At 40.9% G+C, this 14529-nt stretch overlaps 1 protein-coding gene across 1 annotated transcript in view; it reads right to left on the reverse strand.

The window, feature by feature from the left end:
* Window positions 1–14529, reverse strand: part of LOC115648716 — a 116321-nt gene that overhangs the window by 96938 nt on the left and 4854 nt on the right. The window lies entirely within an intron of this gene.

The following is a 14529-nucleotide window of genomic DNA, read 5'->3' on the forward strand; positions in this document are numbered from 1 at the left end:
ATGATGATGCAAACCTTGGTGCATCATGGTGGCCAGTTCCAAGAAGTTTACATCGGGTTGGTGAGGCAAGCTACACAACAGGATGCTAATAGCAGGACTGATTGTACCATTGCAACTGTTATGCCAGTGCTTGCTATCTATTCTGGTGCAGTACTGACTGGAGACTGACAGGATGTGTAGACTTGCATACAGCAAATGCAATCCTAACCTATGCACTCTTTACGGCAATTGTGTGCATAGATGTTACAGGGATACTGCTAAGGAGTTCATATGAGGGTTAGCACTCCTTATGGAGATACAACCTTTGACATCTGCAATGAATTGTGGAGTCCAGCATTTTGTGCAGAACTGTCTTCTCTATTGGCTTTGCAGCACAATTAAAGAATCCTGACAAGATATAATAAGAAACACTGAGCCGTGTTAAGGACAATCACTTACACTCCAAAAGTGGCTAAATTGGGTCTAATTAACAATATATCACTATCCCCAAGTAACCAGCAAAGAAAAAAATTAAAAAAAAAACAACTTTGTTTGCCCCCTTTCTTCTGTTTATTTAAAGAGTGCTTAAATGTTTTTGTTTTTCTGAATTAGAAATTCAGTTCTTATCAGCCCCGGAAGACACTGTCATTACTGGAAAACTCATGCAATTATGACATCACAAAAGCCAACAGACTGAAAATAGATAGTCAACTCTGTGACTTTACTTTGATTCTGCTGATCCTTTGTGTAATTTCAATAAGTAATGAACATTTAGGAGAAAAGAAGTTTTTGTAAATAAATAGATCTCCTTTCTCTCCTTCCCCCCTTCAAGCAGGTGCAGTAACTCACAATACACATGCTCTAAGATCACTGCCCCCAAACTTGGTGTCCTTGTATTTCCAAGTTTAAAAGAAAACAAAAAAACCTACCAACTTTTACAAGCTCACACAACCTTTCAGGCCTTCATTATACATTATAAAGAAGCAAAAAGAAAAAAAAAAGTGAAGAAGCCCAACTTTTTATAAACATTTTGCAAGGAACCTTTAACAGCCCTATTAGTTTAAAACTGATTCTTAGTGCACAATTGAAGTTCTAAAAGGCCTGCTTTTATATCATTGCTTGACTCTCCCCTACCCCCAATCTTACATGATGTTAAAGAGAGAATTACTTCCAAGGTTCTGACCACATTAGGATTTATAATTATGTTCAGAATGTTTTTGTTTGTTTTTTCTCTCTCTTCGCTTGGGTAGTTTCCTAAGTATTGTTTTACGATGTTTTATTTTGTATGCTGCAAAAGCAATAACATTTGACTTACAAAAAGGCATTATGGCATAGATTTGTAATGGCCACATTACTCACATGTGGTGAGCTGTCAAGACTAGAAACAAGCGTCATATACCACTAGGAAAGGGGGAGTCACAGCTCTCCAATGACATAAGTCATTTTTACCTTCATGGCCTGTGAAATTAGATTAATTTAGTTCACATATTAGACTACTACCAGTGCTGGGCCTGTATACTTTTTTATGGGCTGGATGTAAAATGGAGAGAAAAAAAAAATTGTGGAAAAAATAAACCATTGAGGCATTTTTTCTCCCCCACTGTGGGTTGTTTGAAAGCTTTTTACTGGTTTGGAATGTTAAAGATAGGCTGATGGAGATGGATTAGTGAGCAGAGTGCAGATAAGGTTTAAATAAGTTCTGCATGTAACATATGTTATTGATTACAAATCATAAACAATTTCCTGGTCTTTCCTGCTCAGGTAAAATATTAGGTGAAATCCTGGTTCCATTGAAGTCAATGATAAAACTCCCACTGACCACACTGGAGCCAGGATTTCACCCATTCTATATATAATTTTACTATATACTATAGAAAATGACACTAAGACAATATTAAGGTTGCAAACTGAAGCACTCAGAGATTAAAATATGCCAGAATTAAGGTTGCCTATGCAATCTTGGCCCCTTTGTGCATATGTGTTATGATAGAGCAGGGGTCAGCAACCTTTCAGAAGCGGTGTGCCGAGTCTTCATTTATTCGCTCTAATTTAAGGTTTCGCGTCCTGGTAATATATTTTAACATTTTTAGAAGGTCTCTTTCTATAAGTCTATAATATATAACTAAACTATTGTTGTATGTAAAGTAAATAAGGTTTTTAAAATGTTTAAGAAGCTTCATTTAAAATTAAATTAAAATGCAGAGCCCCCCAGACCGCTGGCCAGGACCCAGGAAGTGTGAGTGCCACTGAAAATCAGCTTGCATGCCGCCTTCGGCACACGTGCCATAGGTTGCCTACCCCTGTGATAGAGTCTTTAATTACATGACCACATACGTTTTTTTTCCCTCCACAGGATTCTTGTCTCATTTAGTGCACAGGATGGACACTGCTCACTTAATGAGCAGCTATTAAATATTTGTTTTATACTCCTTTTTCAGTGTGTGGCCCCAGGCCTTATTATTCAAACTCCACTCTGAAGACAGAATTATCAAATTTCATCATGGACTTTTCTCTGGTGCTTATCACTGTAGCAGTCGAGTGCTTCACAAATACTAATTCAATTTAACCCCTCCTCGCAACACTACTGTGAGAAGATATCCCCATTTTATAGATGGGGAGCTGAGGCACAGAGATTACAGTCAAAAGTTACTACTAATTTTGAGCGTCCAATTAGAGATGCCTAGAACCTGATTTTTCAGAGTATTTAGCATTTTATAGCACTTAATATGCATAGCTCCCACTGACTTCACCTGTGGGAGTAAGTGTTCAGCACTTCTACAAATCAGATTCCAGGATATCAAGCTGAATACCCCAGAAAGTGATGAATAAACAATTAGTGACCATCTTTGGAAAGTTTAGCTTAAGTGAGAAATTCTGTGTCATAAGCAGGGATAGACTCCAGTTCTCCAGGGCAGCATTCTACTGCCTTAACCAGGACATCATTCTTTTTTCCTGACATCTCCTGCTTCACTCACTACTCACCTTCCCACTTCTGCAACAAATGAGGCAAGGATCCTACAGACAATAGGTTTTTTACACTACACAGCCCTGATTCATCCCCCAAGGAGGTCTATTCTGTGCACTGAATGAGGCAGGGGTCTTGTGGAAGAAAAAAAATGGTATGTAATCATGTAATTAAACTATCATAGTGCAGACAACAGTGAAAAAAATTAAGGTTGTGGGGGAAGCCATAATTCTGGCATTTCCCAACTTTTTAGTGCTTCACTTTGCAATTTTAATAGATTTTAACATAGTTTGTATGTGTAATTTCCTAGTTTTTTTTTTTTAACTGAATAAACAGAAATCCCATGTTGTGGCATCACATTGACACCCACATGGGTCTTCAGCAAAAGCTGCAACTTTTAGATCCAACACACAGACCTCTGCCACTTGAACTAACAAAGTAATAGATAGCAGTGGTAAATTGTCATCTTCTGTGCGGACCAGCTCTATGGGGATGAGATACATGTGAAACTCAGTGGCACAATGTATTTGCTGACAACAGCAGAATGGGTAGAGGAATTTGGAGTTCTATTCCAGGCTCTGGTGGGGAGAATGCTCTAGTGGGCTTACCTGCCCCAGGTTGATCCCTTCTTTCCTTGTCCCCTCCAACCTATCCCTGCTCCAGTCCTGTCTCTTCCCCACCTCTTGCTCTTTGTCCCAGGCAAGATCAATCACAGAGTCCATTCCTCAGGCTTCTTATCACAATCTCCTTGCCCAGCAAAGCCTAGTCTCCCTTTCTGGGCTTACTGTTCAAATCCCAATTTCTCCACCTTTCCAAATCCAGTCTCCTTGCTCAGTCTGTCCCAGTTCCCCCCTCCCAGTATCCTTTTCTGATTGGTCTCTCTCCTCCACCCTCTCCCACTGGCTCTCAAACCCCATCTCCTCATCCAGCCAATCCCAGTCTTCCCCCTGTCCTCACCTGATATCAGTTCCCTACCACAGCCAAACCTTTCTCCCTCTACCCAACCTCATTTCTCTCAAGGGCTTCTCCCAATCTCTTCCCCTATTAAGGGTTACCAGATAACAGCTGTGAAAAAACAGGACACGGGGTGGGGGGTAATACGCCTATATAAGAAAAAGTCTCAAAAAATGGGACTGTCCCTTTAAAAACAGGACATCCGGTCACCCTACCCCAACTCCTAGTCCCCGTGTATCCTCTTCCAGCTCCCCGTTCCAGCCACCCCTCCCCCCAGTTCACAGTCTCCTTACCAAGCTTGTCCCTGTTTCTCCCACACACATTCTCCAGTTCAAGTCTCACCAGACTCCTTGTTCTAATCTACTCTTTTCAGTCCCCATTAGTCAGGCAGCTTCCTCCTCCACGCTGCTGAGTGCTGGCAAGGAGGTCATTAAGAGAACAGGAGAGCCTCCCCGCTCTCTCAGGTGAGTGGCAGACACCACCGATTTAGTTGACTTAATATATCGTCTCTCCACACATGCATATAATACATCTTTTTAAAGCTTATTATGTCTACTTTAAGATGAGGTATGATGCAGAGCTGTCAAGTGGTGCTGTTACCATAGAAATGGTGATAAACAATGACACCATCAACACGTTAAGATGACAACTTTAAAATATTTGCATTTGTTTGTTAGTTTAATGGTTCTTTGTATTATTTTAAGACAACATATTTCTTTGTGGTTCTGATGCTTTGAGGTCATAATTTAATAATAAAAAAGTATATAGATGTCATTGAAATTAATAGCACTGTGACATTTGTGGTCAACATCATCGTCATCTTGCTCATCATTATGATCACTCCCAAGAACGCGTGGATTATCACCATCTTCATTGCCTTGGAATGTACACAGTTCTGTGCAGGGAAGTTTGTTCTGACTCCAGACACAGTGGATTGTGCAGGAACCCCCTACTGGTACAGATCCAAATAAGGTCTTGTAGAAGCTCAGATGGCATTGGTCCCTTGAAGAATAAAAGTAGTTCATCATCTACCTTTTTCCATCCATGTTGCAATGGTGATCCAATATCTGGATTACATATGTGCAAAAACATCCAAGTATTTGTTTGCCAAGATGTTCTTTTGACATGCTCTTCAAAACTGTCCTCACATGGGAAGTTTGGCCAGTGACTTGTCCTTTTGCATGGCTAGATTGCACTTTAGGTGTCTGTGGGTCTCCAGGAATTGTGGCTTGTCCATCACTCTCCCCGAGCATGGCAAGATCTCTGAAGCAATAAACTACTTTTGTTTTGACAACATTAAACATTCCCCCCACACCAAATAGGGATGACACAGAGTTACATCTGGTTAATGCGTATACAGCAGGAGTAAGTGTATGACAAATTGCATGCACAGGTATGAAACAATGGTTGTCAGTTGTGCTGGCAATGGTGCCTGTTTCAATCCACATGTAATCTGTGTGTTCCCATTTCTGGAAAGTAATGAAATGCAAGGACCAAAACATCTATATCAGCTGACCTAATTCCTATGGTTCCTTTAACATCAAGAAACCCAAAAGCCATATTGGCACATACAGCATGCAGAAGCATTCTTATGTCTGCTTCCTCTTGAATACCACACAAGTCTCAGGCTTCTTCAACGTTTCTGCTGGTGTTGGACTTTGCTACTTGAGCATTGTAAAAGCCCCCAGCAAGGAGTGTTTGTGCTGGGGGAGCTCCTACATTGAGGTGCATTTTGAACCATATATTCACAGAGGAACCATATAGTCACAAGTGACTGCTTTTTGGATGCCATGGTTAGAAACTTTTCCCATGGAGGCACAGGGCATCCCCCAATCACCTGTTATCTCTTGCACTCATCCTTAGATCCTGTCTAGCACCAGCTTTCTGCAGTTTTCACAGATTTACTGTTATATCTGTGAAAGACTGATTACAGAGTTAGCTTTGTCAAGTCTTTTTCGGATCTGCTTCGAGGATTCAGCAGCCAATTCACTGAATGTGTGGAATTTGTCTGCAGTCTTCATTTGTATGACAGCCATGGCCTCTTTGTTGTACACTGTTTCTTTGTTGCATACTCTTCGCTCAGGGATTCTTTCAGCTTGAGCTTCCATCTGATGTCCTAATTCATCTTTGTCTGTTCTGCTCATTGTTCCATCAGCATGGAAGGAAGACATAGGCAGAGGTCCTGGTGGATTAGATGACTAAGGACAGTTGCCATTGAAACATCATCTTTGCATATTGCTAAGGAGAGAGCTCTGTGGAAAACACTCTCTGGACTGACAGAAGCTGTGACTGTCCCTCACTTGCTAAATTTAATTGGTGGTCTTGGCCATGTGAGCAAACGTTATGATTTCAGATTTCTTGCCTGGGCTGAAGAATCTATGTGTCCTGTCAGAATCAAGTGCACCTCTCATAAATCTCTCCATTTGCTCTTCACCAATATCTGCTATTTTCAGTAGAGACCTTTGTACATCTGATGTTACATGAAGTCCAATAGACATGTTGATAAGCACATCTGGATGTGATTCAGTGTCAAATGGGTTGGTCATATTGTTGATGACATGGTTGATAAGAGTTATAACATGCCCTTCATTCCTCTTCAGTATAGAGGCAAGGACTTGTTTGTGGACTTGTCTTCACTATTTCTTGTTAGGCCACGTTCTTCTCTCATAGCTTCATATTATGAATATGCAAAAACTATGTATTATCTCTAACACTAATACTGATATATGCATAAGTGTCACTGAACTAAAAATCTAGTTACTAGAATACTTCAAAGGCTAGTACAGCATGCATAAGCAATTACCAATTAAGCCTTCAATCAGGCTGACTAGATGCCATTGTATGTACCAAAGATTACAAATGGAGAAGCATTATATTAGAAATTCACGTACATTTATATCTACCTACTAGGAAAGGCAAACTGTGGGCATGCACTGTACTACTACTGGTGCACAACCTTCAGTGAGAGACAGGTCAGTCTGTCAGCAAATTTTAATTGAAAATATAAAAAACTCTAATCACTTGTGAGATACTTTGACAATTAAGAATATGCAACGTGTTAGTATATTGCAAAATGTTGATATTTGCCATTTTTGTCACATGCTAAACAGCTCCGTCATTTCTGGAGGGAAAAAAAAGCTTGCCCTGGCAAAACCAATAAAAATCTTTAATACATTGTCATTTGGTAGCTTTGACCAACAAACACCACATTACAGAGTTAATTTTAACTTAAACAGTAAAAACTGTAGTCATAGCCATGTTGCAGTGTTTCTGAAATGGTACCCAAAATGAGAAGGTGTCACATTTTTGTATCACTGTTTCCACGTGATAGCTTCACATCATCCCTCATCTAAATATACATTAAAATAAGCTTTCAAATGGTGTATGATGTGGGTGCGTATATTAAACTCCAAAATTATGGCTCTTCCTGGAGAATTGCTGGATGCCTATCTGTTCCAGTGCCTAGCTGCACCACAGTCCAGAACAGCCATTATAGGCAAAGTCCTTCTGAGCCTTCCATAGCAAGGGTTGGAACATGCTCAGTCACACTATGGGGATGACACATCGGCAGTATGGTCACACTTAGAAGCTATGACAAGATGCTCAGTTGCTCTGTGGGGCTGGTGCATATGGAGACTGGTCAGTACTAGGAGCTCTGAGAAGCTAAGCACGCTAACTGTCCCCATGCACCTGGCAAATGCCCCATGCTCAGTGAGAATGGTATCTGCAGAGAATTTTGTTACTAAAATCTACAAAGTCTCTACTGAGGGTACTCAAAACTTGGGCGGAACCATTGGGACAGCAGAAGACACATCCCTGACATAAAGGCCACCCCTTGCCAAATTTTGAGTCCCTGCTCCAAAGCATGGGGATGCTAGAGCTGTTCAGCAAAAAGATCATCAGAATGTTAACACAGACAAAACATTTTTCTCTAGTGTCATTCTTGAAACCGTTAAACCATTTTGGCTGAAATTGTCAAGAAAGAAGAAAAAGCCGCCTGAGACACCCAGCATGGACAATTTCAGCCCAAACAGTTACAGTTTGGTAAAGTTATAATCAGCTGAAAACAGGATCTTATACTGGGAAGTGTCTGGCAATCGTAATAATAGGCAGTGCTACCAGCCCTACCTATACTTTGAGAGAGATCTATACAGACACTGTAGATACTGACCAATCCCTACAGTACGACAGCAATGCCCTCATAGGAGCAAAAGCACAGATAACAAGAAGCCTTCGGTCTGCAATAATGACTGTATCCCCCTTGTTGAAATCTTTCATTGGGTCAGTTAGCCAAACTAAGTGGCTATCTGAAATGACACCTTGAAAAAGGAAGAACATTGAAACCATAACTACAGCAATCTCAGAACAGAGAAGCAAAAACCATAGCACATATCAAACATATTTCTGCTTCCAAAAGTTGTTGCTGTGGTTTCTCTTTTCTGGGAAGGTAATAGAAAAACTCTTCAAATGGGTCTGGCACAGTCAGAGTAATCAGCATTTAAAAACTGTTTAGATCTTTGTTAGATTTTGTGGGCCAAATCGTGAGCAATACTAAGTAACTTCAACTCTCACTGAAGCCAATAGGTGTTTCATGCTGCTCAGCACCTCTCAAGATTTGGCCTCATTAAACAGATGAGAGCTGCATATAGTTGTCGTAGCAGCATTGGTCTTAGGATATTAAAGAAACAAGGTGGGTTTCTTGTCTCTCTCTATTGGGCCGCAAGAGACAAGCTTTCAAGCTTACTCAGAGTTCTTCCTAAGGTCTGGGACAGGTACTCAGGACATGTCTGCACCACAAAATTAAGTTAATTTAAGTCGACATACAGCCACCGCAATTTTTAACATCCACACGTGCTCCTGTTGGCGGTGCGCATATTCATCAGCGGTGCTTGCACCGATTTAACTGACATTGTGGGGCACTGACAGCTGCAGCCCCATCACTCTTCAAATCCTCCTGGGAAGCAGCTAGGTTCCGGCTCCCCCCCCCCCACACACACAATTTCCCTTGCAATCCCTCATCAGGAGGCGGTGGCAGGACTCTGGCTGTCATCCCTGGCTGGCGGGGCTCCAGCTGTCAGCCCCAGGCGGTAATGTAAGCAACACAGTGTCTACACAGACGCTGTGTTGACCTAACTACAGTGACTTAAGTGCTACAGCTCTCGCAGAGGTGGCGTTATTAAAGTGGGATAGTGGGTGACTTACATTGACGGGAGCGACATTTTAGTATAGATGCTTACATAGTTAGGTTGATGTAAGCTACCTTTTAGCTCCACAAATGAGGGATCCAGCGGTGGAGGTGAAGTTTGCCCATCACCACTCTTTGGATGCATGCCTCCAGGAGGGACACAAACCATGTTAGTGCATTACCCTGGGTCTCTGCCATCTTTCAGATGACACAACCATGTCTCCTGGTTGTGTCAAATGCTGCAGATAGATCCAGGAGAATGGGAATGGATGTTTGCCTTCTATCCTTTCACAGTAGGAGATCATCCATCAGTGCCACTAAAGCAATTTCCATCCCATATCCTGGACTGAATCCAGATTATGCAGGGTCTAGGATATTCGCATGAATTAGATGATTGTATAGTTGACCTTTGTCTACCTTCTTTATGAGCTTGTTTAGGAAGGGATGGTTTGATAAAAGATAGTAATTGACTAGAACCTATGTAAAAAGGGTGCATTTTTTGTGTTGGTCAGACTACTGTGTGTTTGAAATTCATGAGCAACTCATGCCACTCATGACCTGAACAGCCAATACCTCACCTAGAGAAGAAATCTCTCCTTTCTCCTTCATTATACATAAAAGTCCTGAGCTGGATTCACAGATCTTGGTTGTGATTCATTGGGGTGTCCAGTACTTCTTGAGGAGCGAATACATGTAGGCAGGCTGTTTGTCAGGTAGAACAGATTTATGCTGTTTGAGACACCTTCCTGAATATACTGGATCTTTTCAGCAAAGTAGGATGATAGTCTTTTCAGAGGTTGGTGCTGAGTTCTGTTGTGGGTTGTAGGCATTCAGGATCCATTAATCCCTTGAACAGCTCCTCAGGGCAAGATTTGACAACTACAGTAGAGGCTAATAGGAAGGTCTCTGAGCCAGTAGCAGCTTTATTAGAGGCTCAGAAGTTCTTTATGTGTCCGTTTCAGCCTTTTGTTTTACATCATGCGTGCTCAGTTTTCTGACACACTGTGTCATAAACAGATAGTTAAGGGTTAATGTCTCTTTTACCTGTAAAGGGTTAAGAAGCTCAGTAAACCTGGCTGACACCTGACCAGAGGACCAATAAGGGGACAAGATACTTTCAGATCTTGGTGCGGGGGGGAAGTCTTTTGTTTGTGCTCTTTGTTTTGGGGGTTGTTTGCTCTTGGGACTAAGAGGGACCAGACGTCAATCCAGGCTCTCCAAATCTTTCTGAATCAGTCTCTCATGTTTCAAACTTGTAACAACCAGGCAAGGCATGTTAGTCTTATTTGTGTTTTCTCAACTTGTAAATGTTCCTTTTTTTGCTGAGAGGATTTTACCTCTGTTTGCTGTAACTTTGAACCTAAGGCTAGAGGGGGTTCCTCTGGGCTATATGAATCTGATTACCCTGTAAAGTATTTTCCATCCTGGTTTTACAGAGATGATTTTTACCTTTCTTTCTTTAATTAAAAGCTTTCTTTTTAAGAACCTGATTGATTTTTCCTTGTTGTAAGATCCAAGGGGATTGGATCCGGACTCACCAGGAATTGGTGGGGAAATGGAGGGGGGGATGGTTAAATTATCCTTGTGTTAAGATCCAAGGGGTTTGATCAGTGTTCACCAGGAACTTGGTGAAAAAGCCTTTCAAGGCTGCCCAGGGAGGGGAAGGTTTTGGGGGGACAGGAAGTGATCCAAACACTGAAATTTCTGGATGGTGGCAGTGTTACCAGATCTAAGCTAGTAATTAAGCTTAGAAGCATCCATGCAGGTCTCCACATCTGTACCCTAAAGTTCAGAGTGGGGGAGGAACCTTGACACACTGTGTCAAATGAAGAGAAAGGGTCAGAAACTCAAGATTTGTATGGGTGATGGGAAGGGGCAGTCTGGGTGCCAGCACATTCATGGCTGAAGCAAGGGTACTTGACTCCTTGTTCTGTGCACGAAGCATTGCTGTCCTTTGGCATGCTTGGAATTTGATGGAGTGAACAAGTCTTTGTGGTTAAATAAGGGTTGTGGGTTTTGTAGCCTCACAGAGCTCTGCCCACTGCCTTAATTTGGTGATGGCCTGTCCAAGACAGTGGCTGGGTTGTGATGTCCTCTAGTCTAAGCCAAATATCAGGTCCAGGTGTGACCAGATGAGTGGGTTAGACCAGAGGTGACCTGTGAAACTCCTAGGGAGGCAAGTAAGATTAGTTTGGGGGCTTATATATCTGTGTGGCCTTTTCATCCTGGGAGATTTCAACATAACAAGTCTGGGGTATTCCACTGCTTCCACCAACAGGATATCAGTGTTGTACAGATTACATGGAATACATGGGCTAAAGTGATTCAAATAACTCAGTTACCATCTAACATTAAACATTGTTAAACAAGATCAGGGGTTTGGAATCCGTGGATGTAAGGCTGCTTAGTACTATGGCAAACACACTATTAAATATCTTTTAAAATCTTTTATTAAAGACACAGAAAAGAAGGAAAAACAGTTAAAGCATTTGAAATGTAAAGTATTAAGGCTTTCATTTTAACAACATTGGTTATTGCCTTTCCCTTTAGCTGGAAAGAGTTTTAGAAGGAAAATGCCCCTTGTTTGGCAGTCTCTTAGATCAGGGCTTCTCAAGCTTTTTCTTTCTGAGGCCCCCCAAAATACTTGAATTCCAGGGGGGCAGGGGCTAGGGATCTTGGCTTCAGCCACCGGGTGCAGGGGAGGGGACTCGAGGTTGAGCTGGGAGGGGGGCAGGGAGAGCTCAGGGGTTTAGACTCGGGAGCAGTGCCGGGGCTTGGGGATTCAGCCCTGTGGCTCCACTCCCAGTTTCTGTACTGGTGGGGAACACTGGGACTCACGGCTTTAGCCCATTGACTCCACTCCTGGCTTCAGCTCCAGTGGGGGAACCGGGGCTCAGGGCCCTGCACTTCCGTCACAGGGCTCCACAGCTCCCTAAAACCAGATTGGGGCCATAACCCCCTGGTTAAGAACCACTGTCTTAGATGGTATCCAAGATGGTAATACCTGTCCTTTTGCGGAAAAGAGAAGTTAGTTGAGATGAGCTGAAGCTGTTGCTGCTGTTAAAGTCTGGTTTTATTTTATTCCAGGTGGTGTTTGGAATTTAGCTGGAACAAGTAGAGGAGATGTTAGTGGGGTCCCTCTCTTTGGCTGATCTGGTAAGGACACCTCTCAGGATCAGGGTGACAAAGGTCTGGGGTCCCAGGAAACGGCCAGGAGAGCAGCCATGATGGGAAGCTCGCTTAAGTAGCCTTCATCTATTTTTCCCTATTTTTTCCTCTAAGTCTTTCTTTAAGGAGCCACAAAGGGAGTGATGATGGAATAGCCCATCCTCTCATTATTTTGTTTACTAATTAGGCTTAAATTTGACACACTAATTTATTAATTTTGGGTTTCATATATTCTGTTTTTTAGTATTATATATAGTCCTGGAATTATATTAATGTGGACTTTTTATTTGTTTGGACAAATAGAGTGTCTGTTTTTTGCACCTGTTTGTAACATTCATTACAAAAAACAAGCTGACCTATTTTTCATTAACATTGGTTACTATAGATTATTGTATTATTTTATAAACTTTTACCTACTTGTTACAACTGAGCTTACAATTAGGGTAAATATGTCAGCCCAACTGTTACAACTGCTCCTTTATGAACCCTGTTGTGGCCTGTAAATGAGCATAAAACATATATTATCCTAATCATAGATAAAAAAATATGTAAAATTTTATGATGTTTTACTGCAGTCTAGATTATTGGTTAATGAGCTGGGATACACTGGATTAAAAGGAAAGGTAGAGAGGGCTGTCAATTAATCACAGTTAACTCACACGATTAACTCAAAAAATTAATCGCAATTAATCGCACTTATAACAATAGAATACCAATTGAAATTTATTAAATATGTTTGGATGTTTTTCTACATTTTCAATATTAATTTCAATTACAGCACAGAATACAAAGTGCACATTGCTCACTTTATATTACAAATATATGTACTGTAAAAATGATAAACAAAAGAAAGCATTTTTCAGTCACAAGTACTGAAGTGCAATCTTTATTGCGAAAGTGTAACTTACAAATGCAGATTTTTTTTTGTTTAATAACGGCACTCAAAAACAAAACAGTGTAAAACAGAGCGTACAAGGCCACTCAGTCCTACTTCTTATTCTGCGAATCGCTAAGACAAACACGTTTGTTTACGTTGATGGGAGATACTGCTGTCTGCTTATTTACAATGTCACCTGAAAGTGAGAACAGGTGTTCACCTGGCACTTTTGTAGCTCAACCTTCGTATGCCCCTTCATGCTTCGGCCACTATTCCAGAGGACATGCTTCCACGCTGATGATGCTCATTAAAAAAAAGCTTCAATTAAACTTGTGACTGTACTGCCTGGGGGAAAAATTGTATATCTTCTGTTCTATTTTACCTGCATTCTGCATATATTTCATGTTATGGCAGTCTAAGATGATGACCCAACACATGTTCGTTTTAAGAACACTCAGATTTGACAAAACGCAAAGAAGGTACCGATGTGAGATTTCTAAAAATAGCTACAGCAATTGAGCCAAGGTTTAAGAATCTGAAGTGCCTTCCAAAATCTGAGAGGGATGAGGAGTGGAGCATGCTTTTAGAAGTCTTAAAAGAGCAACACTCTGATGGGGAAACTACAGAACCCAAACCAGCAAAAAAGAAAATCAACCTTCTGCTGGTGGCATCTGACTCAGATGATGAAAATGAATATGCGTCAGTTCACACTGCTTTGGATCATTATCAGTCAGAACCCATCATCAGCATGGATGCATGTCCTATGAAATGGTGGTTGAAGCATGAAGGGACACATGAATCTTTAGCACATCTGGCATATAAATATCTTGCAACACCAGCTATAACAGTGCCATGCGAATGCCTGTTCTCACTTTCAGGTGACATTGTAAACAAGAAGCAGACAGTATTATCTCCTGCAAATTGTAACCAACCTTGTTTGTCTGAGTGATTGGCACACCAAGAAGTAGGACTGAGTGGAGTTGTAGGCTCTAAAGTTTTACATTGTTTTATTTTTGAATGCAGGTTTTTTGTACATAATTCTATATTTATAAGTTCAACTTTCATGATAAAGAGATTGCGCTACAGTACTTGTATTAGGTGAATTGAAAAATACGTTGTTTTTTACAATGCACATATTTGTAATAAAAAATAAAGTGAGCACTGTACACTTTGTATTCTGTGTTGTAATTGAAATTAATATATCTGAAAATGTAAACATCTAAAAATATTTAAAATAAATTGTATTCTATTGTTAACAGCACGATTAATTAAGGACATATTTTATCTGTGAAAAAATATCTAGAGGTTCATGACAAGCACACTTCTTGAAGGATAAAATCATCTCCAATGTCTTAATGAGTCCATCTTTCTCAATCACATGTGGCACTTTTTCAAACAAAA

This window comes from Gopherus evgoodei, chromosome 3, assembly GCF_007399415.2.
Source record: "Gopherus evgoodei ecotype Sinaloan lineage chromosome 3, rGopEvg1_v1.p, whole genome shotgun sequence".
NCBI classification, from domain to species: Eukaryota; Metazoa; Chordata; order Testudines; family Testudinidae; genus Gopherus; species Gopherus evgoodei.